The sequence below is a fragment of the Schistocerca americana genome, chromosome 3 (assembly GCF_021461395.2).
Source record: "Schistocerca americana isolate TAMUIC-IGC-003095 chromosome 3, iqSchAmer2.1, whole genome shotgun sequence".
Taxonomy (NCBI): Eukaryota; Metazoa; Arthropoda; class Insecta; order Orthoptera; family Acrididae; genus Schistocerca; species Schistocerca americana.
The window spans coordinates 723,207,352-723,234,839 of NC_060121.1; positions in this window are offsets into that span (position 1 = coordinate 723,207,352).

Genomic DNA, 27,488 nt, shown 5'->3' on the forward strand with positions numbered 1-27,488 from the left:
TTTTCTCTGTTTTTCATTTTTGCAAATGTGCGACGGATCTTGTTTTGGCGCCACAAAGATCAACGAGCATCTGGACAGTTGACGTTATTTGATTGTCTGATGTCACATAGGACCAAAAGCCTTTTCCCCGACAGTGCAACAGGCGACATCTGGCCCACGAATTCGTTAAACGATTATTATCAAGGAATCCTTACACCTGTATTGCTTGGGTTCAGCCGAGGCCTACGAGAAAGACAGGCCGCGGCGCGTACGTCACGAAGGTAGTCCTGCGCTCGCTCGCTCGCCCGCTCAAATCAGCAGACAAACTACGTTTCTGCACCTGTTAACTCTTAACTAGGCGTGTCCGTACAAACGAAAACTGAATCATCTACTGGAATCCCCCTACTTATAATTTTTTACTGCTGTAGTGGCGTACAATAAAATAAAATCATGCTAAAATGATTATCAGCTGCATTAGGCACCATTTCCAGAATGTAACGAGTACTGTTAAGCAGAAGAGACTAAATGCTATAAAGACGCCGTTATACAATTTATATCGAGTATTTATGTTAAATTAAATTTTGTTGTAGTACTGTTAATCAGTAAGACTTCATAATAGCAGATTCCAGTGGAAGATTCAATTCTCGTTAGTACTTACACTCCCAGCTGCGAGTTAATAGGTTCAGATACGCATTTTGTCTGTTGAGCTGAGCGAGCGAGTGAGTTCAGGACTACCTTCGTGACGTACGCGACGCGGCCTGTCTTTCTCGTGGGCCTCGGTTCAGCTTTTACTTGTCAGCAAGAATTTGGCTAAGTTTGACTCTAATCAGCATCCCTTACTGCTTTTCTAGTAACTTTGTAATGTTGACACTAAACAATGATAAGTCCTTCGTATGCTCATTTATGTAGGTAGCACCAATTCATCTGGCACATGGCGCCTGAGTTTGCGCCAAAATCTTATACGTTCTCCTGCCTGGAGGTGAATACTTATGTTTACTACTCGGTTAGTTTCTTATCTTTCTCTGCTCGCGTCTGTTCAGCAATAACAGCCTTCAAACATTTATTCTCTTTGTATTCAACACAAGTGGTGGATGTTGTGGTCGCTAATTCCTAGCTTTTCATTTATCTAATAGAAAAGTTGAAAAGTTTCCCAAACTGCTGGATAGTCTCCTGATAGGTTTGACGCGGCCCGCCACGAATTCCTGTCCTGTTCCAGCCTCTTCATCTCATAGCTGCACTAGCAGCCTACCTCATCAAATTTGCTGGGTGTATTCCAATCTGTGTCTTCCTCTACAGTCTTTACCCTCTATAGTTCTATTACGTCGGAAATTGTTCCCTGATACCTTTTCGTGGGGATTTGCTGATCCCGAGATGCGGACATTGTGTGTGTATCGACATTTCCATTTAGGAGAAATGTTGATTAATTACTGAAGGCGACGTGATATAGAAAATCTTCATCGTCATGGAGCAACATTTTGTTTACAAAGTTGTCACATAAACGATGGTGTGTAGGCTGTAGAGTTTGTAATAATTACAAACGATAAGTACGTCGTTGTAAGCGTCTCCTTAAAAGTTTCCATACAGACGCCACTGGAACTGCTAGCTGAGGACTAGCGTTCCGAAATGAGTTCTTGGGGCTACGCCTGAAAGAATCTCACATACGTTCAGCACGTTCTTCACTCGCCCTTGGTCATTCCACACTCTTCTCTTTGCGCGTAGGTATGTAAAGAAAACACTTTGAGTTTCTATTTCATCTATAACTGCAAGCTGAATGTAATAAATGTTACAAAGCCTTGAAACACGTATATTCATTTTGAAAAACTATATATAATCTGACTTCAGAGATCATATGTTCCGAATCGAAAAATATTTGTTTTGTTGTTGCGCACCTCCTTTATTAATTTGAGCGAATACTTTCGGAACTCCCTGTATATATATATAAAATAACTTTTCTCGGGAGACTGTACAATGAACACTAGTGGAGGGTCTTCTGAAGCAATTTTAGCGATTTACTGCCCTAATGCATAGCGAATTGAATAAGGAAAATTACTGCTCATGTACGCTTCCTTATCATTATTATCTAATTCTTAACGATTCCTATCTGAGACATATGGTGATGCAACAGAATTGTTGCACTCTCATACTCGAGTACCGGTTCTTTAAATTTGCCAAACTGGGTGTTCCGCTAGAAGAGAGGCGTCTTTCTTGCTAAGACTGCCATTGAAGTTCCCATAGCATCGATTTTTCATGTCACTTGGAATAAGTAGTTCGATTTCGTACTGTGATCGCCGACCCCACATGACGCGGGAAAAGGCTGAGATGATGATGATATTTCGTACGCTCCTCAGAGCCACAACCACCCTGTATTCTACGTTTGTGTGTTTCCTCATGGTGATGTCTATCAATTCAAAGAATGGTTTTAATACTGCACAGTAATAATCCAATAACGCCAATGAAATACGACAAAATGGAAAAGTTTCTCAGGGCATTCTTGAAGCACTACATGATGACAGAGGAAAGCTCCTAAACATAATCGAGAACTAGTTATTGGTTGGCAGCATCATCCTTTTACGTATATTGACTATATCTATAGTGACAACAATTGCAGTTTCTACGATTTCTCGCTGTATGGGAAACATCTTGTAACTGCTCTACGGACACAGAGAGGCAGCAGTTGTGCTCCCACGTGTTGTATAAGCTGAAGTGAGCGGGAATTTCATTCTGTACGCCAAAGACCGGCTGCAGCAAGCGTTACTTTTCATCTAGTCGTAATATGTCTCGTATGAAATAGGTCTTAGGCACTTACTAGACTGTCGAAAGTTCTTTGACAAATCTTTTTTAAAATCTGGAACCTCGCTCTAACTTTTATGAAAGATACAGTACCCCACCAAATCGTCAAAGATGTTATAAAACATATTTTATAAAATATATTTCACAACATTCTTTTACAGTGTGATACAGGCGTAAGGAATGTGCGGATCAGTCTAAAGGAAAGCGCTGTGGACCGAGACGCTGTATTCTCCCAAGGGAAACTAGCTTGTTTACAATAACACTGCCATTGGAGTGCTAGATGAGTCAGTAACTGCTGCCGAAACTGGAATTCCACTCAGCTTTGTGATTCTTTCTGTTTTGGAGGTACGTCCATCACCAGCGGTTGAGAAATATGGCACCATTAAAGTCCGTCGAATGGAGAAATATTAATTGATATATAGGATACACGCGTCGGTTAAATGTCTGTTAGTAATTGATAAAGTTACAGAACTAGCCAAATATGTCAGCGGCTGGAATTCGTATGCTTCCGAGCATAGTGTAGCAGCCCTTCTAATTCATCGTTTCTCTTTCCGTTTGAGTTTAGGTTTTTCTTTCCCTTCAACTCACAGAGACACTAAGAAGAAGCCGCCCAAACTCCAAAATCAAGAGTCGTCCTTTTCAGAGCACTTTTTCGCCCGTTAAGGTGATTCTTATCAGTAGAAGACATAAATTCCATAGAAGGCGCGACGCGGCGCTACTTCAGCACGAGATAAATCTGAGAGATTGCACCGCGGCGGCTCTCGGCGGCAACCGAAAGGAAGGGCAGCCCAGCCCCGCCCTGAGGGCTTAGAGGGTTTACTCAGTTGCCAACTAGATCCATAGGTCGCAACACAAATTTTCTAATCGAAATTTAGAGCGATGATCTGCACTACAATCGCTTTTATGCTTACTGAATTACACAGCAAGAAATTCAGCTTTCCGAGGATTTTGCTAGATAGCTCTCGTCGTTCCGTTCATTCTGCTCATGTACCCTGCTTAAAGATAGGTCACTTCAGGTGCGATTTGCGATCATATTCATTTGACTTTCTCTCAGTTTCAAATCTGTCGAAAATTTCAGTGTCGCAAGACAGTGTCAATTTTCACATTATAAAGCAGGAGAGACGGTCTTTCTGACTGCAGACAGCGTTGAAAACAGGTTCCAGTTTCATTCCGGCTACTTTGATGTTTTGCCGCGTCTTCCCGAAGCTAATGTTAGTAAATATCGGGATGCATCCTAGATAATCCAGTTGTTGGATATCCACAATGTGAATCCTAACCCACCTTCGCATTTTCAATGCAGTCTTCTTGCTATGGCTACCCTTCAGATACTGTGGTACAGAGTTACTTAATACTGCATGTAAGTATTAAGATAATGTACTTACAGATAAAGATCCTGTTTACAGTCGTGGATGTAACTTCCGTTTGTTCCTTAATATACGTTAACATCATTAGCGCTAATCACGGTCAATGGTACGGCACTGACTGGAAACGGTTGTTCTTCTAAATTTTTAGAATTTATTCTGAAATATTATTCTTTCTTATCGAACACCCTGCTAAAACAGAATAAGTAACTCATTTATATCACGTGTTTACTTTCGCCTTTTCTTGTTTGTCTCTACGCCTCGCGCTTTATGCAGGACGAGCCCAGAATATATTTTCTAAAAACTCTAGTTTTGATGTACAAAAAGACAGGCTTTGTTTGCGTAGTCAGGGAAGCTGGTAACATACGAAGTACTAAATCAATTTTCAAGTAAGATGGAATGAATTGAAATTAACAAACGTGGCTTCATTTGAGAAAACAAATGCACACGGTATATCGAGATTAAGGTTCGAAAAAGTTGAACAGGAAATACCGCGTTAAATTTTACTATCATCCATCCATACACTGTATTGCTGCTAGAGCTTAACTCGCGCGTAAAACATTCTATAGGGATCTGCTCGTGGGGAACGTAAGCCCTCTAGTAATCTCTCAAGATGGCACAATATTCAGCTTCTAAATTTTTGGCCAACAATCTATTGAAGAGGTATGCATTGACCATGTTTTCATAAATGAAGCTTTCACAAGACGTGGATACAGAAAGGTGAATTTGCACGTAGAAAGGGAGATGTCTTCAATTTAGTACGGCAACAGTACTGTCTTTAAGTTATTTTTACCACATTTCCGAAGAAATTTAAAGATGCCTTAGGGTTTGAAATTAGCTTTAGATTCATGGAACAGAAGGAAGCAGAGCCAAAGCCACAGAGATGCTGCTTCATTAACACCTGAGCGTTTATTACGCAAGCTAACAGATTAAACATTTTACAAATTTATGCTATTGCCACGGAACAATGGTGTTATTAACACAAGCGTGCGAGTGAACCGCAGCGTGAAATTTCTCGTAATGACCTAATCGTACATCCTTGGCTGCAGCCGCCTGCTTTCGGATGGTATATATGTACCCTTTTATTCCACGATATTAATACTATGAATTGTGAGGAATTCAAGATTTTGCTATGCTGAAATGCGGAGACATTCTCTTAAATTTGCATTTATTAGTATTTCCGTTTCATGCTAAAAGGAGGTTATAAATAAAAGCCTTCATCGCTCATGACTTCAGAAGCTATGCGCTGTCAGCGAACAAATGTTACCAAGGAATCCAATTTCTCCAACCCCTCGACAACATCTGATCAATCCTTGGCAGAGTGCTACTTCGAAACTTTGAGAACGACTGCGATGATACCCAATAATACAGCTTACTCGTTATAGCTTAACAGAAGCATGTGTTTCACTCACGAACTGCTGACAAAAATAACATTGATCATTTCGGGCAAACATTGGTAACTGCGTAGCAGTTAGCAGGTTCATCCTATCTTCGAATTAATCATGGCGCGTGAATGCAGACTTCTTGCGGTTAAGTACCTCTCACAGCTTATAAAAAAAGGGAAGAAAGTAGACGAAAAATAGTATAATATTGCATATCGCGTAAAAGTGTTTGCACCAAGGAACTGCTTCAGTAATTAAGAGAGACATTATCCCTTTGTCTGTTCGGTAACCGGGTATATTGCTGATAGTTTTATATATGTGCTGTAGGTTGATTCGTCTCGGGAAATTTGTTCACTGTTCCCTGTATTCAAATGGTTCAAATGGCTCTGAGGACTATGGGACTTAACATCTGAGGTCGTCAGTCCCCTAGAACTAAGAACTACTTAAACCTAACTAACCTAAGGACATCACACACATCCATGCCCGAGGCAGGATTCGAACCTGCGACCGTAGCAGTCGCGCGGCTCCGGACTGAGCGCCTAGAACCGCTAGACCACCGCGGCCGGCTTTCCTGTATTACCGTGTTGAATGTGCAAATTGCTGCATTTCATAGCCCTTACCTCGTGAGGATTTATTTTCTAACGTATTCTATGAGGTGCCGTCTCTGGGACCGCTAAGTGTAAACAGAGATTTAAGGTTCAAAAATGGTTCAGATGGTTCTGAGCACTATGGGACTTAACATCTATGGTCATCAGTCCTCTAAAACTTAGAACTACTTAAACCTAACTAACCTAAGGACATCACACAACACCCAGTCATCACGAGGCAGAGAAAATCCCTGACCCCACCGGGAATCGCACCCGGGAACCCGGGCGCGGGAAGCGAGAACGCTACCGCACGACCACGAGTTGCGGACAGACATTTTAGGCGTAAATCATACGAAAATTATAAATCAAGCCATATAACATTTATATTTACAATTATTTAAGTATTGTTTAAATACTCCTTGTTGATTTTGTTGCACTAAATAAAGCCTGCTCAGTACTGCTTCCTGTCACATAAAATCTCGCACTTTTACAGGTTTTTTTAAGTACTGCACATAAACGAACTTTTACAGAGCTGAATGCTGTATTCTGAAATACTGTAGTATCTCTACAGCGATTGTTTTCCAGGTTTTAAACATGCACATAAAATTGCTCTCAGCAGGTACAAAAAGAAGGTCTGAAAAATTTACATTCAGTGCTGAGATCTACATTTTTCTTTACTATCAGTCAGAATACACTGGATTTCTACTAAGACTAAGTATTTTATTGGGACGTTGAAAAATCGAGTGCTTCGAAAATTTTACTGAATGCTGAAGTCATTGATATTTTACACCTGAAGCTGTGGATCACATTTTTCACACACTTTCTGGGAACACTCAATACAAATAGAAATCTTTTACATTTTACACAAGAACGCCGTTTTCCTCCTTTTATTTAGATCACCGTCTTCACTCTTGTTCATCTGCTGAATCCACTGGTACAGTTTCTGTACCTGCTCCCAAAACTCCCCCAATCCAAACCTTATTCAGAGAATAACGTGTTTTGGAGCCTACTAGGCTCTGAATTTTTATTCCGTATCTACAAGATTACTTGGGCAAGTAGACCTTGTTGTACACTTCTCTCTGAAGGACATTAACGTTGCATTGGCGTAGCACACGCATCAATAGCGTATGCCGTCTGGAAATTTTTTACAAATTTTGGAAAAATATCGGATATAGCTGCCGATGGTTCAACTGCGACTCGTTCACTGTCATTGAAGCGGAAGTTCGAAAGGAGGATGTCAGATCTGACATAACAAAAATGTCTCTTCCTGTCCCGTCCGTTGCCCAAATAGTGGAGTGGCCTTATGGTTAAACTTAAAAATAGATTTACAAATGACGTCAAAGAATGCTTTGATTTCTGTCATATGCTCATTTCTCATATCTGTGGCATTTGCACTTTTCCACTGTACTAGTTCACGTTCAACTTTGAGGTTTGTTAATCTAAGTATTCTCTCCAACTCTGCATCATCTGTCAGTAAATTCCAGATTTCTTCAGGCCCCAAGTGACACCCTAGAGGTCTGGTTGCAGGACGACGACCAGCAAGATGCAAGACATTATTGTGCCTCAATGTTCTTGAAAATCGACTTCGGCAAGGATCCCTTGGCCACCATTCATCAGTTCGAAACGGGACTCATCACTAAAGACAATCCCATTCCAGTCAGTGGGATTCTATTCCCCAATGACTAGCGAAGAAATGTCTGGATACGCCCCAGCAGCTTTGGGATACCAACCTGACTGTCGCCCACCATGCAGACCGACAGCCAAGAGTGATGATCAGGGATACGATTTCTTTTCATGACAGGACTCCTTGGTTGCCGTCCAGAGCACCCTTGCAGCACAGCGTTTTGTTGCCCTGTATGTCACATCCTGGGCTTATATTTGAGCCTGCACACGGCAAGAATTTATGCTGCTTGTCTTTGTACTTACCAAGCCCTCCCTTTGTAAGCAAGGCCGCCGGATCTCTCCCCAACTGAAAACGTTCGGATCATTATCGGCAGGACCTTCCAACCAGCTCTGGATTTGGGCGATGTAACTCGCCAGTTGGATAGAACATAGCAAAATATCGCGCAGGAGGACATCCAACAATTCTAGTAATGAGTGCCAAACTGAATAGCTGCTTGCATAAGGACCAGAAGTAGACCAACGCGTTATTGACTTGTTCAGTTTGTGAAGCTCTTGGTCTTGAATAAATCATCCAGTTTTTCTGAAATTATCATTTATTTGTGTCTACATGTACGTCACATATATTGATTTTCGTTGCATTTGGATATTTCCTTGGTGGTGCGTCTTGTTTTATATCAGAGTGTATTACTACATCAGCAGCAACGCGGTGCAGATTTTCATAAAAATAGTTTATAAAGGACATGTAACATTAGTAGTGTCTCAACTTTTTCAAAAATCATTCTGGCCCAAAATTAAAAAAAGTAACATTGTTTCGAAATTGGACAATAATCTTTGCGTATAAGATATTTAAGAAAATTCAAAAACAGAATAAAGCAGAAAATGTTACTAAAAGTCATAGTATTTACTGGTAAGAAAAATAGAATTTTTATAATTTTTATGAGGCATATATACGAGAAAACCATACAATCCTTGAAAAGAACCAAGATTTATCATTTGCTTGCTATATATTGTGTCACATACAGTGATTTTATTGAGAATCGTGGTATTTGGTTGCATCTTCACAGTTTTGACATTCAGTTGTGATCACGTTAGAGTGATCTGCGCACACGAAACAATGACAGGCACAATGTTTTATGGGTGTAAATTTGATCTTAGCTCTTCCACGAATCAAACATCTTCCTCTTTCCCTTGCTGACGAAGCTTCTTGTAGTTCTTCGTCTTGTGGCTTATACCTCCTCAAAAATACCTTCCCATTTAGAAGCAGTGACACAATAGTGATCTAATACTTGGGTATGGTTTCATCATCTAAAGAATCAAATTGTTGAAAAGTGTTCTTCTCCTGACTGGTTCGTTTTGATTATTTACTTTGCAAAGTATGAAGGCATTTATTGTTGCTGTGTTGAATAATGCATAAAACAAAGCCAGTGGTCATCTCCTTGTCGCTCGGGAAACGTTATATGCGCCACATAACAGGTCAACTGGGTCTACTCATCCTTTCGTCGTATTATAATCTAAAATTATCGTGGGCTTTCCTCTCTCTTCGTCTACAGCTCCATCATCTTGCGTGGTTGAAATCAGCAACACAAGTTTGTTCTTTTTAGGAACATTGGAGACAAGATTTACGGGTTTTTGAAACCCAGACATGTTAAAAGCAACTGTACGATTTTTGTGTGGTACGAACTGTTTAGGCACTTTTCTTTTATTCTTACTCATTGTACCAGTAGAATGAGTAATCGGCGTACCAATTATCGGCAGTCACATTTCTATTTGACTCTGAAACGGGCTCTATCAGTCTGTTTACAACATCAGTGGGCTTTTAGAATTAAATATTCACTTTGCAGCGGAGTGTGCACTGATATGAAACTTTCTGGCCGATTAAGACTGTGTGCCGGACCGAGACTCGAACTCGGGACGTTTGCCTTTCGCGGGCAAGTGCTCTGCCAACAGATACCCCAGCACGACTTATGACCTGTCCTCATAGGTTTACTTCCGCAAGTACCTCGTCTCCTACTTCCAAACTGTCTCAGCAATATCTTTTCTACCAGGAGTGATAGTTCTGTAAGTTTCGCAGGAGAGCTTCGGTGAAGTTTGGAAGGGAGGAGACGAGGTACTGACGGAAGTAAAGCCGTGAGGACGGTTCGATGACGATGTTTGGTTTGTGGGGCGCTCAACTGCACGGTCATCAGCGCCCGTACAAAGTCCCAATTCTTTCACACTCCAATTTTTTACACAGTCCAGTCTAGCCACTATCATGACTGATGATGATGATGATGATATGATGAGGACACAAACACCCAGTCCCCGTACAGAGAAAATCCCCGAACCGGCAGGGAATCGAACCCGGGATCCTGTGATCCAGGGGCAGCAACGCTATTCACTAGACCACGAGCTGTGGACGTGAGAACCGGTCGGATTGCTTGGGTTGCCCAGTTGGTAGAGCACTTGCCCGCGAAAGGCAAAGGTCCTGAGTTCGAGTCTTGGTCCGGCACACTTTTAATCGTCCAGGAAGTTTCATCAGTGGGCTTGTATGGTAGACAGAACGGCCGATCTGATTGTTTCCCATGGTAAAATTGTAAATTGTAAATGAAGGAAGTTTTAGCATCACAAACAGCATAAATTTTCGTACCGTACTTGACAGCTTTATTTGGAAGCTGCATCTGCCTCGAAATGGTCCTAGCTTTTCGTCAATTTACATATTCGCTATGGTTCTAGTAACATTAACAGTTTTGTGTAAAAAAAATCAAATATATTTCTTATGGCTGCTAGCATATCTTTTTTGCGAGTAGCATCTCAGTTATTGTGACAACAATGAGTGTTAAAAAAACACCGGTAACATATTTGCATCAGCGCTGCCGCCTTAGTGTAAAAAATGGTTAAAGCGATGATCAATTCAGGGAAATATCTAAGGTAAAAGGAAAACAAACGCAGTGTCTGAAAATTGTATCTCCTTTACTTTTAATACCATGTAGACATTTGGGAAATTACTGATATCAGCGATGAAACATTCACATACTTCTTACATAGGCTTCATCATTTTTAGGTTGATCTGTACTAGATTTTATTTATTTCTGTAACTCTAATTAACGCCGATAATGCTTCTTCATTATAATTAATAATCTTAACCAAATAATCTGCGAGGACTCATTGGCCTTCAGGTTTTTAATATATTACTTATGAATATATTACTAACGTGCTCACCAAGTGCCGCCCATGGCATCTGAAGATGGCTACTGTGGGTCGAAATCGGTTGTGACTGTGTCATAAAGAAGTGATCGTGGAACAGAAAGTTTTTATACCTGGAAGTTTGTGGTGCTACGTGAAAAATAAATAAAAATGTTTATTAACTAAGATATTAATCGATGTCAGTGGTAACGATACCCGATTATGACTGGAACCCATCCTGTAATCTGATGACAAGGTCTCTTTACGGCCCTTAACATGTTAATTATTAACCCTGCTGTTCTGTTCGGGATTATATGACCCGAAATAGTTATAAATTTCGTTTATTATTATTTAAATATCAAAGTATCTCTATTAAATTTGTGACTTTGTCTAAAAATTCAAGGGCAGTACGTGGTTAAAAAAGTTTTAAAATATTTTAAGTCATCTGGTCATAAGATGTCAAGCACAGTCTCTGATTGGTTGTCTTCTTTTTGGCGCGCAATTCAAACTACGTTGGAGCAACACGCTACCTAGTATTACTAGGAGCGTGTTGCTGGAAAACTCACTTCCGGTGCGATTGCGTAAGCTGATAAGAGTCCACATCCGCTGCGTGCGCCAGGACTGATGCTATAAATAGCACACTGTTCTGTCTAGCGCATTCACTCGGTTTGAGTGAATAGCCACTGAGGCACTGCTTCTTGCAATGATGCGTAAACGTTGTTTTCGTCGTCGCCGGCGAATGCTGGTTTACAAATCACTTATCAATGGAAATGGAAATGTCGTGTGGCTAGGGCCTCCCGTCGGGTAGACCGTTCGCCTGGTGGAGGTCTTTCGATTTGACGCCACTTCGGCGACCTGTGCGTCGATGGGGATGAAATGATGATGATTAGGACAACACAACACCCAGTCCCTGAGCGGAGAAAATTTCCGACCCAGCCGGGAATCGAACCCGGGCCCTTAGGATTGACAGTCTGTCACGCTGACCACTCAGCTACCGGGGCGGACATCACTTATCAATGTGGACGGCACTCTCGGTGCTTCGACATCTTCTGCGAAGGGTAAAAAGAATGAAGTAAGGGGAGTGAATAGCCACTGAGGCACTGCTTCTTACAATGATGCGTAAACGTTGTTTTCGTCGTCGTCGCCGGCGAATGCTGGTTTAGAAATCACTTATCAATGTGGACGGCACTCTCGGTGCTTCGACATCTTCTGCGAAGGGTAAAAAGAATGAAGTAAGGGGAGTAGGTAAAACTACTCAATTTGTACTTATTCATGGACCTACTTTATTTTGTGGTGCGAAGTTAAATTTTTCTTTAATGAAAGTTTCTTCTTCTTCCAGTTTGGGTAACGGATGGATAACAGTTGCTTTCGTTGCTTGTAACAATGCAGGGAGAGCCGGTTTGGAATCCTTTGAAACTCGTGAAATCTTGGCTTACCCGACATTAATATGATTAGTCTAAAGCCAAATACTCTCTGGTTGCCTCATGTTTTATCGTAGTAATGACTTTCATTGTTCATACTTACTCTCAACATTCAAATCAACACAAAGGCGCTGCGTTTACAGCAATGGACTTGTCATTATGACTTGTCAATTGTTCGATTTATCCATTGTTTCTGCTAAGTTTGTGTTCTCCATCGTTTGTGATCAGTCTGAATTGTAGCATCATTACGGTTACATCATTGAGTGACGCTGACTTGGAAGAATTAGTAGGTAAATAGCTCAACAGACGAAGGATCATTTTCCGAGTTCGAAGATCATGTCAGTAATGAATCTGAAAGCGAGTGTTCTGATGACATTGACGACAGTCCACAGCCTGTTCAAAATCGTGTACAGACCTCTATTTCTAGAAACGGGAACATAGAACGCCAATTGCAACCATGAACACTACACGGTCGCCTACCTGCTTCTAACGTCATCAGGAGTACCCCGGGAGTTACCAAGTATGCAAGCAGCACAATAAGTGATTTAAAAAGTTCATCTGAAATATTATTTGCTATAGCACTTCAGAATGAAATAATAGAGATGCCAAATATTGAGGGGCAACGAGTTTGTGGTAAACAATGGACAAACATTGATGATTCTCTTTTTCACGCATACTTTGAACTCCTATTCCTTGCGTGTGTATATCACTCACATGGGGAATCTACAAAAAGTTTGTGGGATAAGGATTCTTGGCGGGACATATTTCGAGCAACCATGTCCCAAGAAACATTCTGTAAAATATCGCACATCTTGTGATTTAATAAGAAATCCACAAGAGAGGAAAGACGACGTACTGATAAACTAGCCGCAAATCGCAGTATCTGGGGATGTAGTTAGAAATTCTTCCTAAACTGTGTAATCCAGGGGAAAATATGACCGTTGACGAGCATCTGGTAGCATTTAGAGGCCGCTGCCCATTCAAGTAGTACATCCCAAGCGAGCCGGCAAAATATGGGATCAATATGTGGACTCTGAGTGACAGAAAATCTTCATATTTACTGAAAGCCCAAATTTATACAGGAAAGGAGAGTGGAGCGGCACCAGAAAAAAATCACGAAATGAGAGTAGCTGCTGATCTTACCTCTGATTTGCGAGGTTACGCCATACAATTTGGGATAGCTGCCCCTGAAAAGGAAACTAACACTGTCAGGAACTATATGTAAAAATAAGCTAGAGTTTCCACAAAATATGACCAACAAGGAGGTTCGTAGCTCTTCATTTTACTTCACAAATGAACCTACGTTGGTCAATTATATTTCGGAGATAAATAAGAATATTGTGCTAATGAGCACTCTCCACTGTGGTGGGGAAGTGACAGCGCTGATACGAAGCCAAAAATGATTTTAGATAAGAATTCAACCGAAGGGACGGTAGAAACACACTATCAGGTAACAGGTAAATATATATGCAAACGAGACCCATGATAGATTTCTACAATATTCCTGATGTCGATGCTTGTAATGCATATGTCTTGTGGACTTCGATTGACCCTAACTGGAATGCAAGAAAATTGACTAGAAGGAAAATATTTTTTGAGGAACTTAGAGGAAGTCACTGGTTGCAGAGCACAGTCCGAGAAGTGTTTTTCAGGAACAGAAGATTCTTTCAGAATGGTCAGGGGCATCCAAGACCCTGAAGGAGTGGCAGATGTGGCTAAATCAATAACAACAAAAGAATTTACTAAACGTGCATGCTGTAAGATCTGTCCTTCAAGCAATGACAATAAAACAAACAGGTTGTGCGAAAAGTGTAATAAACATGTATGTAAAACACACGTCACCTACTTGAGTCCAAACTGCAGTGAGGAAGAAGGAAAGAAAGTGATGTGGGCAGACAGAAAGATGGTTATTGAGAAAGAGAGTGACTTTTTGGTGGAAATGTCTGTTGTTCCTAATGCACCCTGCATAAACATTAAAATAATAATTTTTCTTTAGTGAAGTTCTGTGTATTATTATTATCGCTATGATCATTATCAACATATTGTAATATAACAATAATGTCGATGGCTTACAACTGTACGAAAAATACGTGAGAGTAGAAGTTTCGTACAGCATTTTATTGTGTCAGGTCATATTTACTCGAACAGTACATTTGTATAGTAAAAGTGAACAGAACAGCAGCGTTAAAAACGCAGTCGCGCAGCTCTTGACCCGTGCATACATACATATCCATAGGCTATTAAGCATGCGGAAACGAGCTCGCGTTTCACTGTTACGTGTAATTCAACAATACTACTTCCAGCAACAATCGCGCTGCATACCTATTCTTGCGTAATCATATGCGTCCGCAAGTCTCTGTGGCGCATATCTCTGGACACCGCTTAAACTATCACTCACTCTACTAGCGGTCGAGAAAGAGCTCACAAATAGTGCTGCTAGAATTCAAACGGAGTATTTTCACAAAAGGCTGCTATTCCTTCAAGATAAGCAGCGGCATAGAAGGTATTGCGGAAAGGTTTATTTGTCAGTCAAATATGGTTTGTAAATCTAGAAAATTCCTAGTAATCATTCATGCGTAATGCTGTGGAATATTTTATTTCAGTTTTCTATTTTAAATCCTTAACACTACAGGCGCTGTAAACCAATCAAATTTTGATATAAAGCGACAGCATGCAAGTATGTCTTAGTATATGCCAGCGAAACTAATAGTTCTGTAAGGTTCTTTATTCTGTTAACTGTGAGATACGGTATGTTATGAAACTTATGTGCTGCAATTAGAACCCAAATGTAATTTATTTTCATTGTTTCACTGATCTCAAAGTTGGCGACATTGCACGAAAAGTGGGCATTTTGAAATAAAAACAACAATCGACAGAGAAGCAGCTCCTTTTAGTTCTGTTTGGAATCTGGACCGTTATGTGATTATCACGTTAATGTTCGAAACAGTATCTTGGTGTTAAATCAGGGTAAACTCCTACATTTGGTTTTGTAAGAACTGATTTATTTACGTCGTTAATTTATTTCCCAGTGGTACTCATACTAAACAGAAACTTTCACGGACGCATGTCACACGATTATTTGAATGAATGTACCCTTTTGAAACACTTGGTAGAAAATTCGATTTGATAAGTTGTTCACAATTTTGGCATATGAAGTTTAGTGGGTACTGCCATATTTTAATAATCTTTTTGAGGCAGTTATTTGTATTTTTCAGCGTTGGTATCGCTGTTAAATTTTGATGGATGTATCGCCGATCATTCAGGTGTACGTCGTAAAAGCTGAATGACGAAAATGCACTGTGTACAGCACGTAGCGTACACGACAGGCAGCGACGGTGAAATTTGTCGTTTGTAGCCGTAGAGTAGGCCCTTCTAATGAGAGCCGTGAGAAACTTTTAACGCCTGCCACTCGTAGCGCGGAGTGTTGTGCCGTAGTCGCGAGTTTCGCGCTCCCCGCCTTTTACGCTCCCGCACGCCTTTGCGGTTGTCCGAAGAACAGCTCGGCGCTAAACGGCACCATCGTCTGAGCAGTGTGAGGGGCGAGGAGCGCCTGGGTTGTCGGCCGGAGTCAGGTGGCTGGGGGAGGGGAGACCCAGCTGCCACCCCTGTCTACAGCTCTGCCTAAGAACAGGCGCTATAAGGAGGCCCTCACCGCTTCCACGGTGCCGCACTATGTGTCCAAGGCACGCGAATCAACAGCTTTCATTTGTTATTGTCAATAATTCTGATGAGACAGGAGAATGGATGTACGCGGAAATTCTAGCTGTTGTTCGCTTTGGTTTCATAAGAATATGAAGCCAGAGAAGTCAGGCATTGGAATTTGATTTTACTGGTATCTACATATTAGAGACGAAACGTCATTCTGTAAAATGTCTGTAGTTGTTTCTAGTTGTCAATAATCAAAACATATGCGCTGCATATTCTCCAAAGTGCTCGATTTTGCAAATGGAGTGGGTGGTTGCCACCTGCAGCTGTTAAGTTGACTGATCAGTCGTCAATGTTTCCGCTACTGCCGTGGGCCTTGGGGGACGATATGACATTGTACCTTTAATTGGGGCGCAAAGATTAAGTAGGAAATTGCGACCACGTAACTGAATGAATAATTGAATGTAAGGGCTTAATAAAATATATGTCCGACTTTATACTCCGTAGACGTTGTTTGTATGTAGGGAGCGGTAATGCAGCTCTCGCAGCCAGCCGCTGTGGCCGAGCAGTTCTAGGCGCTTCAGTCTGGAACCGCGCTGCTGCTACGGTCGCAGGTTCGAATCCTGCCTCGGGCATGGATGCGCGTGATGTCCTTAGCTTAGTTAGGTTTAAGTAGTTCTAAGTCTAGGGGACTGATGACCTCAGATGTTAAGTCCCACAGTGCTCAGAGCCATTTGAACCATTTTGAGCAGCTCTCGCGTCGCTCGATTACTGTGTGTTATTCCCTGACCAAACGAACTGTATACAGGGTGTTACAAAAAGGTACGCCCAAACTTTCAGGAAACATTCCTCACACACAAATAAAGAAAAGATGTTATGTGGACATTTGTCCGAAAACGCTTAATTTCCATGTTAGAGCTCATTTTAGTTTGGTCTTCCACCTACGCTCAATGGAGCACGTTATCTTGATTTCATACGGGATACTCTACCTGTGCTGCTAGAACATGTGCCTTTACAAGTACGACACAACATGTGGTTCATGCACGATGGAGCTCCTGCACATTTCAGTTGAAGTGTTCGTACGCTTCTCAACAACAGATTCAGTGACCGATGGATTGGTAGAGGCGGACCAATTCCATGGCCTCCACGCTCTCCTGACCTCAACCCTCTTGACTTTCATTTATGGGGGCATTTGAAAGCTCTTGTCTACGTAACCCCGGTACCAAATGTAGAGACTCTTCGTGCTCTGTGGACGGCTGTGATACAATACGCCATTCTCCAGGGCTGCATCAGCGCATCAGGGATTCCATGCGACGGAGGGTGGATGCATGTATCCTCGCTAACGGAGGACATTTTGAACATTCCCTGTAACAAAGTGTTTGAAGTCACGCTGGTACGTTCTGTTGCTGTGTGTTTCCATTCCATGATTAATGTGATTTGAAGAGAAGTAATAAAATGAGCTCTAACATGGAAAGTAAGCGTTTCCGGACACGTGTCCACATAACATATTTTCTTTCTTTGTGTGTGAGGAATGTTTCCTGAAAGTTTGGCCGTACATTTTTGTAACACCCTGTATTTCATACGTTCTTACGTGTTGTAAATGCAACGACAGATTGATATGTTTCCCCTTTCATCTAGTTCAGCCGTCGATACCTTATGAGAATAATTTAAATTTCTCTTCTGTCGCGGTGTCCCGTAAAATAATCCCAAGTGCGTGAAACTGATGGTCAAATTGTTACGAGTCCGCAAGAGCATACCTTGAGTTCAACTAATGAGGGTCGGCTCACATTAGTTATTCGGTGAATGACGAGATATGGAGAGATTTCTACATCTACATCTACATCTACATTTACATTGATACTCCGCAAGCCACCCAACGGTGTGTGGCGGAGGGCACTTTACGTGCCACTGTCATTACCTCCCTTTCCTGTTCCAGTCGCGTATGGTTCGCGGGAAGAACGACTGTCTGAAAGCCTCCGTGCGCGCTCTAATCTCTCTAATTTTACATTCGTGATCTCCTCGGGAGGTATAAGTAGGGGGAAGCAATATATTCGATACCTCATCCAGAAACGCACCGTCTCGAAACCTGGCGAGCAAGCTACACCGCGATGCAGAGCGCCTCTCTTGCAGAGTCTGCCACTTGAGTTTATTAAACATCTCCGTAACGCTATCACGGTTACCAAATAACCCTGTGACGAAACGCGCCACTCTTCTTTGGATCTTCTCTATCTCCTCCGTCAGACCGAGCTGGTACGGATCCCACACTGATGAGCAATACTCAAGTGTAGGTCGAACGAGTGTTTTGTAAGCCACCTCCTTTGTTGATGGACTACATTTTCTAAGCACTCTCCCAATGAATCTCAACCTGGTACCCGCCTTACCAACAATTAATTTTATATGATCATTCCACTTCAAATCGTTCCGCACGCATACTCCCAGATATTTTACAGAAGTAACTGCTACCAGTGTTTGTTCCGCTATCATATAATCATACAATAAAGGATCCTTCTTTCTATGTATTCGCAATACATTACATTTGTCTATGTTAAGGGTCAGTTGCCACTCCCTGCACCAAGTGCCTATCCGCTGCAGATCTTCCTGCATTTCGCTACAATTTTCTAATGCTGCAACTTCTCTGTATACTACAGCATCATCCGCGAAAAGCCGCATGGAACTTCCGACACTATCTGCTAGGTCATTTATATATATTGTGAAAAGCAATGGTCCCATAACACTCCCCTGTGGCACGCCAGAGGTTACTTTAACGTCTGTAGACGTCTCTCCATTGATAACAACATGCTGTGTTCTGTTTGCTAAAAACTCTTCAATCCAGCCACACAGCTGGTCTGATATTCCGTAGGCTCTTACTTTGTTTATCAGGCGACAGTGCGGAACTGTATCGAACGCCTTCCGGAAGTCAAGAAAAATAGCATCTACCTGGGAGCCTGTATCTAATATTTTCTGGGTCATGGCGAATGGCACTAGGTTCACTTGCTACAAGTCAGCATTCATTACAAGTGCTGGCTTCCTTCAAGCTGATACTGAACTGATGCATCTTTGTCTGGTGGGACAGGATTTGAGTCGGTTGACGAAGATAATTTTTGACCAAGTCTTGAACGCCACGCTACTCTTCAGAGTAAGCCTGCAAAATCTACTCAAAAAAACATTTGTCTCCGTCAAAATTTATGTCTTCCGATGACGCTGCTCATGCTTTGTTATCATCTCATAAGGCATTTTAAAGTTATTAAATTTTTAAGAGCTGCGCGAAATCTACATTTTTCGTCTCTGCTGCTTAAGACAGAATTTCACTTAGAGAATGGGTATTTAAATTGCTTCTTCGCCTCGTTTTCTTGTTTCATATAGTTCTGTCGGTTACTGAGTAGCGATATTAGTACTGGTTTTACCGCCGCGGCGGTCGTGAAGTAAATGGCGGTCCTCGGCTTTTCCGCCTTCTTGGCCGCTCACGCCATACACCGCCTTGAAACGTCCACTTGCCCGGCGAGTCCGTTTGCAGTTACCTGTTACTTATCTGTTGCCCTCGCGACAGCCCCGGTTTACTTCGTGGTCGGCACATCCCGCCAAGCCCTGGCTCGCATGGGTGCGGATTAGCGCCGTCTGTCAAAACTGCGCGCGTCAGCTGCATCTGTCATGTTACAGAATTCAAGACCAGGTTTCCCGTTCTGTTCTCGTTCTTCCCTGCCTGTCCTCCTCTTATTCTCCCTCTCTCTCATTCCTCCTGCTTCCACTCCATCCCTCCCATCCTCCCTCTCCTCACTACACTCTCCTTTTCACTGCGCCCTCTGTGCGTTCATCCCTGTCTTCACTCGCTCCCTGCCTCTTGTTCTAGTTCCCGACCTTTCCTCCCATGCTCCCAGTCGTTCCTCTAGTGGCGGTCACGAACCTTCCACACCATTTCAGTGAGAGACTCCGACTTGATTCATTTAGTCATGGAAAAAGTTCGACTGGAAATTTAATGCAGTCTGTTTTTGTAAGAAGTGTTTGGTACATTTGTTGCAAAAATCTTTATAAAACTTCATTTTCGTTTGTTTACGAGGGATAAGATGTGCGGGAAAGAACAATTTTTAAAAAGTCACTATTTTTTTAATGCATGAGGATATAACGTCCTAATTCATAGCAGTGAATTATGTATAAACTATCTTTGTATTTTGGTGTTTAAGTAGATTTTGTTTCCTGGAAGGATGAAAGTGAAGGGTATGTACACTGAGGTGACAAAAGTCATGGGACACGTCCTAATATTGGGCCGGGCCTCCTCTCGCCCGGCGTAGTGCAGAAAATCGACGTGGCATGGACACAACAAGTCGTTGCAAGTCCCCTTTACAGATGTTAGATGTGATTCATGTCGGCCGTTCTGAGTGGCCAGATCACACGCTCTAACTGTCCATTATGTTCTTCAAAACAATCGCGAACAATTGTGGCCTGGTGACATGACATCATTGTTTGGGAACATGAATGGCTTCAGATGGTCTCCAAGTAGCCGAACATAATCATTTCCAGGCAATGATTGATTCAGTTGGACCAAAGGACCCAGTAAACACAGCCCGCACCATTATAGAGCCACCGCCAGCTTGCACCTTGCATCGTTGACAACCTGGATCCATGGCTTCGTGAGGTCTGCGGCACAATCGAAACCTACCATCATCTCTTACCAGCTGAAATCTGGGCTCATCCGACGACGAAACCTTTTTACATGAATCACCAGAGTACAGATGACATTTCCGCCAATGCGCTGCCCTTGTATACCTTGTGTACGCACTACTACCACCATCTGCATATGTTGTTACTGCTATCCTATGACCTCTACCACCTCACTGTGAAGGTTCGAAGATCGCCTTTGAATGTAAAGTAATATGAATAACCTTCATTTCTGGACAAGAAAAAAAAAATTGCTTCTCCGCTTCTTAAAACTACTGTTTCACATCTGATCGTAGTTTTGACATATAATGTAAAGCTGTCCTCATTGCAGAGTTCGGTTTCATCAGAGTGAAGTGTTTTATTACTCTTGCTCCTGTTGCCTCCGGTATGCGCTTTCCTCCTTCCGACCGTTGAATCGAAATACTTTTGAATGCTCCGTATTACTTGTGCAACTTGGCATTTTCCAACTTAAAAGATCATTGCCAGAGGTGGAAGAAAAGCTAAATGACAGTGAAAAATCCCGGGGTCAACATGGGATCGAACCCTAAATCTTTAGAGTTGAAACTTTGGACCTGACAGCTAAGCCACAGAAAGAACACCGCTTGCCTAGATCCAAACATAATATGTTACGTGATTACAAACTCAGCAATGTTCTCATACAAAACTCTATTGTATGTTATACGTAGTGTGTACCACAGCATACAGTGCGGAAGTCCATTTGTTCTTATTCGTGAAATGAGATCCACCATTTTTACGTTTTGTTCATTGATACCCGTTCGGAACGCACTAAACCACTAACCGGCTATGCTCCGTCTGATCCGGCTGCAATCGTAGCCTCTCAAGGTAATGGCGCACGTAGCCGGTGGGAACGCAGTAGTCACAAACTCCGAGCTGCCAGCACATTAGCTGGATCCGCCTCCCTCGATTCCTTTCGTCTTTCCCTGTGTCATGCCCTCCTCCCTCGATTCCATTCTTTACCAGTCTTCTCCCTCTCGATCCCGTCGTTTCCTTTTCTTGACCCCCTCCCCCCTTTTCTCCTGTTCATATCCACTCAGGACAATGCAAATTCTTTATAAACCACTCTAGCCAATTGTTACATGGTAGGCTGAATAACGTAGATATCTCAAATTCAAATAGAATGTGGACTATGGTGGATAAACCTATAACGGTGCTACACGAAAGCATCAAATATAATATCTACACATTTGTTGACTTAATCGTAAATATTTTACAATACTCGAAGTTTCCAAATAGAGATCTAATTAGTTTCCTACCAAAGAAAAGTGTCTGCACTACTGCCGAAGAATGTGCCTACAGGTATCACGGCACCTACGCTCATAAGGTTTACTGTAGCACGCGTGCAATATTGTATGTGCTTAATGAAAAATAATTTGGTAAAGTGTTTCAGTAATAGGCGATATCGAAGACCGACGTGATTATAGATCACAGCTTTCCAGCTGCTGCCTCAGACCTCTTACTTTTGTGTGTTGTGGAAAGCGTAATGCTCTTGTTGAATCAGAATAGTGTAGTGATTATGTATGATGACCGTCCACTATACACGTCAAAGCTGAAGTGAATGAAGCAAAATATCCACAGATATACTCATCAGCTTATCGTGTTCATAAACGTGGAATTATGTAATGAAGAATTTGGTATCACTGGAAGGATTTGGTATCACTGAAAATTCGAGGATATGGTAAGATATTAGGTTGCTAGCATACGCTAGCGCACTGGCTCTCGGCCTGTGAGTAACTAGTTCGTATTTTACTGGCTGAAAAGTGATTGTACCCTTGTGTCTTAGGGGTAAACTGTTAAAGTGTCTGGTGGGGCGAGAAATGCAGCATCAGCTGATCTTACGATCGGAATTCATTTTTTGTATGTTTTTTGGCACGGAGAGCGGTCTCAGTAGTCTTCCATCCTTTTTTCCGTTCTCTTCCTTAAAAAAATACCGTACTACGTTACACGAACCCTAATTGCAGTCAACAGTGCGACGGAGATAAACGCTTGACACACTACGCTGATAAAGGAAGAAAGACATAGTTCAGTTTTTGTTTGTCCCACGAACACCGGAGTTAATGAGTCAGAAAGTTAAGAGTTCGATCAAATGAATGGATGGTACGTTTGCATACAGAATATCTCGCTATCAGTACAATTGAAATCGAGAGTATATTTGTTTGTAATTATCACTGTCTTGAGATTTTCTTCCTCGCGGCAGACCGTAGCTTTCACTATTTTGTCTAAAAGAGTATTAGTGCAACGCTTGTTTTTGATCTTACCTGTAGGTGATTCGAGACAATGAAAGGATGAGTTTCATCAACAAATGTTATGTACGGGTGTTGCTCAGATTTAGCAGGAGCCGAATGACAAAGGAGCAATCTTCTTGAAGGATTTTCTTTTGTAGGCAACCTGCCGGTAGTTACGGAAACAGGGAAAATGCTGACTGGGACCTGATGCGGAAGTGTTGAACTTTTTTTTTTCTCGTAGTGATAGAGGAAGCTTTTTGTGGAAGTGTGTATGAAATAAAATGCTTTAATGGTCTTGGCACATTATTATTTATGGTCTTCTGCATAATAGAATGGGACATTGCCAAGCGCCGTACGCCATATATCAATAGAAATAAGGTCACCTACTCCATAAAAATAAGCTTCTCTTCTTATACATTCGATTTGTCGTTTATACAAGTAGAATGGACGCGAAAGCAGTACAAATTCATTATTACGCAAGTAACGGAAGAAGGATTTCTGAAGACATGTAAATATACGGAAATTGGTTGTAATACCTGATCTCGCATTAACATCTATGGACGAAACAGTTTAAGGTCAGTCAGTCTACAACAGTTCCATAGTTCTAATCTTTTGCTGTGGCAAGTTTTCACAGGCACCAAACCGTGTCGGTAAACATTAATTGTTGCCTTGCGAGGTGCATATCGGAATAAAACCGGCTTCGTCGGTGTGTGCGTGCAATCTCCTACCTGGCTGTTCATCATATACGTCCACATGGCCTTCCACAAGCGACACACGCTAACGCAGAAACACCAATGTGCTGGGCAACCTTTGTCGTAACCTCTGCTTAACTCACGACATATGTGAAATATAGTTTGATGGAAAAGTGTACAGGCTGAAATATTACAGTTCACAGTTACACATTCACTTCGTGTGAGCGCTTTTATTAAACTTGGTTAAGTACTGCGCGCGCCGGTTTCTAGTCGGGAGAGGAGTCAACGATGTTTCGCCATTTTGATGAAAGATACTACGGCCTTATGTGAAATTTTCCTTAAAATACCATAGGCAGAGTTTCCATTATGATATCCGTTCAATACAGTATCAGTTATCGAATTTATACAAGGAGGACGTATTGACAAGTATTTATTAAAGGAACTTCTAAAGCATTAGTTTTGCTCATAGCTATAAGTTATTTTCTAAATGTAGAAAATCCGTTCTGATTTTAGGAGAGACATTGGAAGGCGTGATAAATTAATGTTTAACCTCCCATTTACGACGGGGTCAGTAGATATTACGCGTCAGAAGCTCGGAATGGAGAGTGAAGGGAGGGAAATGTGATGCACCGTTTCAAAGGAACTGTTCCAGAAATTAGCTCAAGCGAATTAGGGAAATCGCAAAAAATCTGAATCTGGATGGAGATTGGGAGCAGTTCAAGTGGGCAATTGCTCCTGCATATTGTAGCTCATCTGCTAGAAAATCACGAAGATTATACCGAATACGATTACGAGTTTTTAGTAAATACTATATAATACATCTAGTTTGAACTGATGAAACCAAATGAAAGTAAGTAACCGAGCCACATCTATAGACCATGTTACTAAGATACGAATAAAAAATATAAAACCGCTGCCTGTCGTACTCTGCTTTTACGGTTAAGAGTTACGCTCTGAATAATCGTAGACTCTTCGACATAGCAAGGCATCTGTTATCTGTATCACTCCGTCATATTAAATACTTGAGTTTCGTTTTTGGAATCTGATTCCTGGTTCATACGCATAGCCAGAAACTGCCAACTGAAATTCGGTCCCTAAGCATGCAACGAATTACGTCTGATGTAGTTACTGGAAACTACAACTGTTAGTTCACGAGACATCAACGTTCGCCAACGGCGGCGACCGGACATACGAGAGGCAGTCAAATGAAAACCGAACATCCACCTCAATATGACCATGGAATGGTTCCATCCAAAAGTGATCACCACACATGTTAAGACATTTAGCGCAATGGGAGGAAGGACGATCAACCCCTGTTTCGTAGAAAGCGGTCAGCTGCTGGCGGATCCACAACCGCACCCACCCCTTCGTCCGAGTGAAACCGACTTCTACGCTTGTCTTTGTTCAGGTCGCCCATCACACGGTGAAAGATTCCGGCTGTACGAAGGATGTTGCAGTGGTACCCAACGAAACTACTGAAGTGTAGCCTTCGTCCGCTTGGCAGTTTGGGGGCAGCCATTACAGTGCAACTCGTGCAACAGGATGATTGCGTCCACAGAATTCTGACAGCCCGAGGGCAAACAGTAAAGCCAGCAGTGGAAACATTCCACATCTTCCCCCCACCCCCTCCCATAAAAAAAAGGAAAACTGTTAACACAAGTTCCGGCAAGGTCATGATGACCTCCTCCTTTTGACTGCAGTGACCCTCTGCTCGTCGGGTTCCTTTAACTAGAAACCACAATCAGTGCGCAGCTCTATTAAGATTCTTAAGATTCTTTGCAGAAATTGCGGCGCGCAATGAAGTCAAAATGTCGAGGAATGCTGTCGGGTGGAATCATACTGTTGCGAGATAAACCCCAACCCATTGCCAATCAGATGAAGGCTACGTTTCATCCATTTGGTTGGGAAACACTGCAGCATCCTCTGTACAGCCCGGATCTTTCAGCGTGTAATTTTCACATCGTTGGCGACCTGAAGGAAGACATGAGTGAACGTCGGTTTCAGTTGGACAAGGAAGTGCAAAAGTCGGTTTGCTTGTGGATCCATCAGCGGCCGACCGCGTTCTTCGAAACAGAAATTGATCGTCTCGTCTCCCAATGGGATAAATGTCTAAACGCGTGTGGTGGTTGCTTTTGAAACGAACCATTCCATGGTCCCGTTGTGGCGGGTGTTCGGTTTTCATTTGACTGCCCCTTATACTACTCTTCGTACCAGTTGAGATTTTGACCCAACAAAAAATAAAACTGCACTTGCACACGACAATATGGTTCTCTAGGACGCTTGTATGGCTTTCGAAGAATGCGAAGCGCAGTGTGTACTTGTATGGTGTGAGTCAGCTGTTGCTTTAGTGAGGAGATCGCATACAGATGCAGCCTTGTAAAACTGTCCGCCACTGACACAATGTGACAACTTCCATTTCGCCAGCTGGTCAGTATTGAACGTTCTTCAGAGAAAACCGTGGAGGATTTGCATCATTTACTGGAGACTCCTCCTTCCGAAGCTCGTGTTTTCGAAAGGCGTACCGTGTGACTCGTTTGGCGGAAATGGCATTGAGGACCTGCCAGCAGCTTTTGCTGCACTTGGTGAGCCGTAGCCACGTGCCCTTTGAGAGGGCGCACAGGGCCGCAGGCCATCGGACTGCATTACCGCAACCCGCCTCCGATTCACTTCAGACGATCCCGTCTGTCTCGGCGCTGTCCCGCGGGAGCCTAGATTGCCCCCGAACACATGTCTGCACGTTGCTCCACTTGGACGACACTCGTGGGGAAGACGGTGTCGTCTGTCTGTCCGAGTGAATCTCTGGTCGAAGGGCAAGTCCTCTGTCCCTTCTGCCGTACTACCGTTACGGGGCCGATGAGGGATGAAACACACTAACCGATGAGAAAGCGTGAAGAACCAGTATTTTGTAGCTCCAAGATATTAGCTTAGAACGTTATTGGATAGCTAAATGCAGAGAGTTATTTGCAGTCGATTTCGAAGTCTCTTACTGTTTCATCTTCAGACACTTAACGTATCAGTATAAAGAAAGTTGCAATCATCAATATAGCCTTTAAGATGTAAAGAAAAAAGAAACGATGTACAGGGTGATTCAACTGTCTCTAATGATGTCGTTTTATGTAACCCGCAGTGTTATATCTGGACCTTAAAAATCACACTCGACATCTTCATATTCTCTCGCTCGCTACCCGCCAACTATTAGTCTTACAGAAAGAATGAACAGGACCTTTTTGTAGAAAATTTAGTGTAGTTAAATTTTGTACTGAGATACGTTTTCATGGGAGGCCATAGTTTTTGAGTCATTCAAGAAAGACATAAGAAAAGTGACCTTCAAACGCAACCCGCTTCCACACTCACCCCTCTCCGGTCAGGATTTCTGGTACGTTATTCTTGGCACTCCCTCCTACCACTGCACAAAAATTTGCGACTGTATGAATTATTTCCCACGTTCGACCGTATTTGCTCTTCATTGAATGTCCTTATTACACCACCAGCTTAGTAGAGCACTTAAAAATTGTAAAATTGATGTTAGTGTAAATTTTATCCAACAGTTATGTGGATTTGAACATCATGAAATAAATTACGTCGTTGTGTTCGTCAGACCTTCTGACTACGAAACTTCTTTGCTTGAATCGAATTACCAACGCAGCTAGTTTCATTATCCTCAAACGACGTTTAAATTGGCAATGTTAACGAAATAGCCGAGTACGCTGGTTCAGTAGAGACCAAAAAAAGGTCGAATATCGGGAATACTTCACGCAGTCGGAAAGTTTTGTACAGTGGTAGAAGGGAGTGCCACGAACAACTTACTAGAAATCCTGAATGGTGAGAGACAAGTGTAGGGAAGCTGCATCTGAAGGTCACTTTTGTACGTTTTTCTTTGGCAGCTCGAAAACAGTGGCGTCCAACGAAAACGTATTCCTGTATAAAATGTAATACATCAAATTTACTAC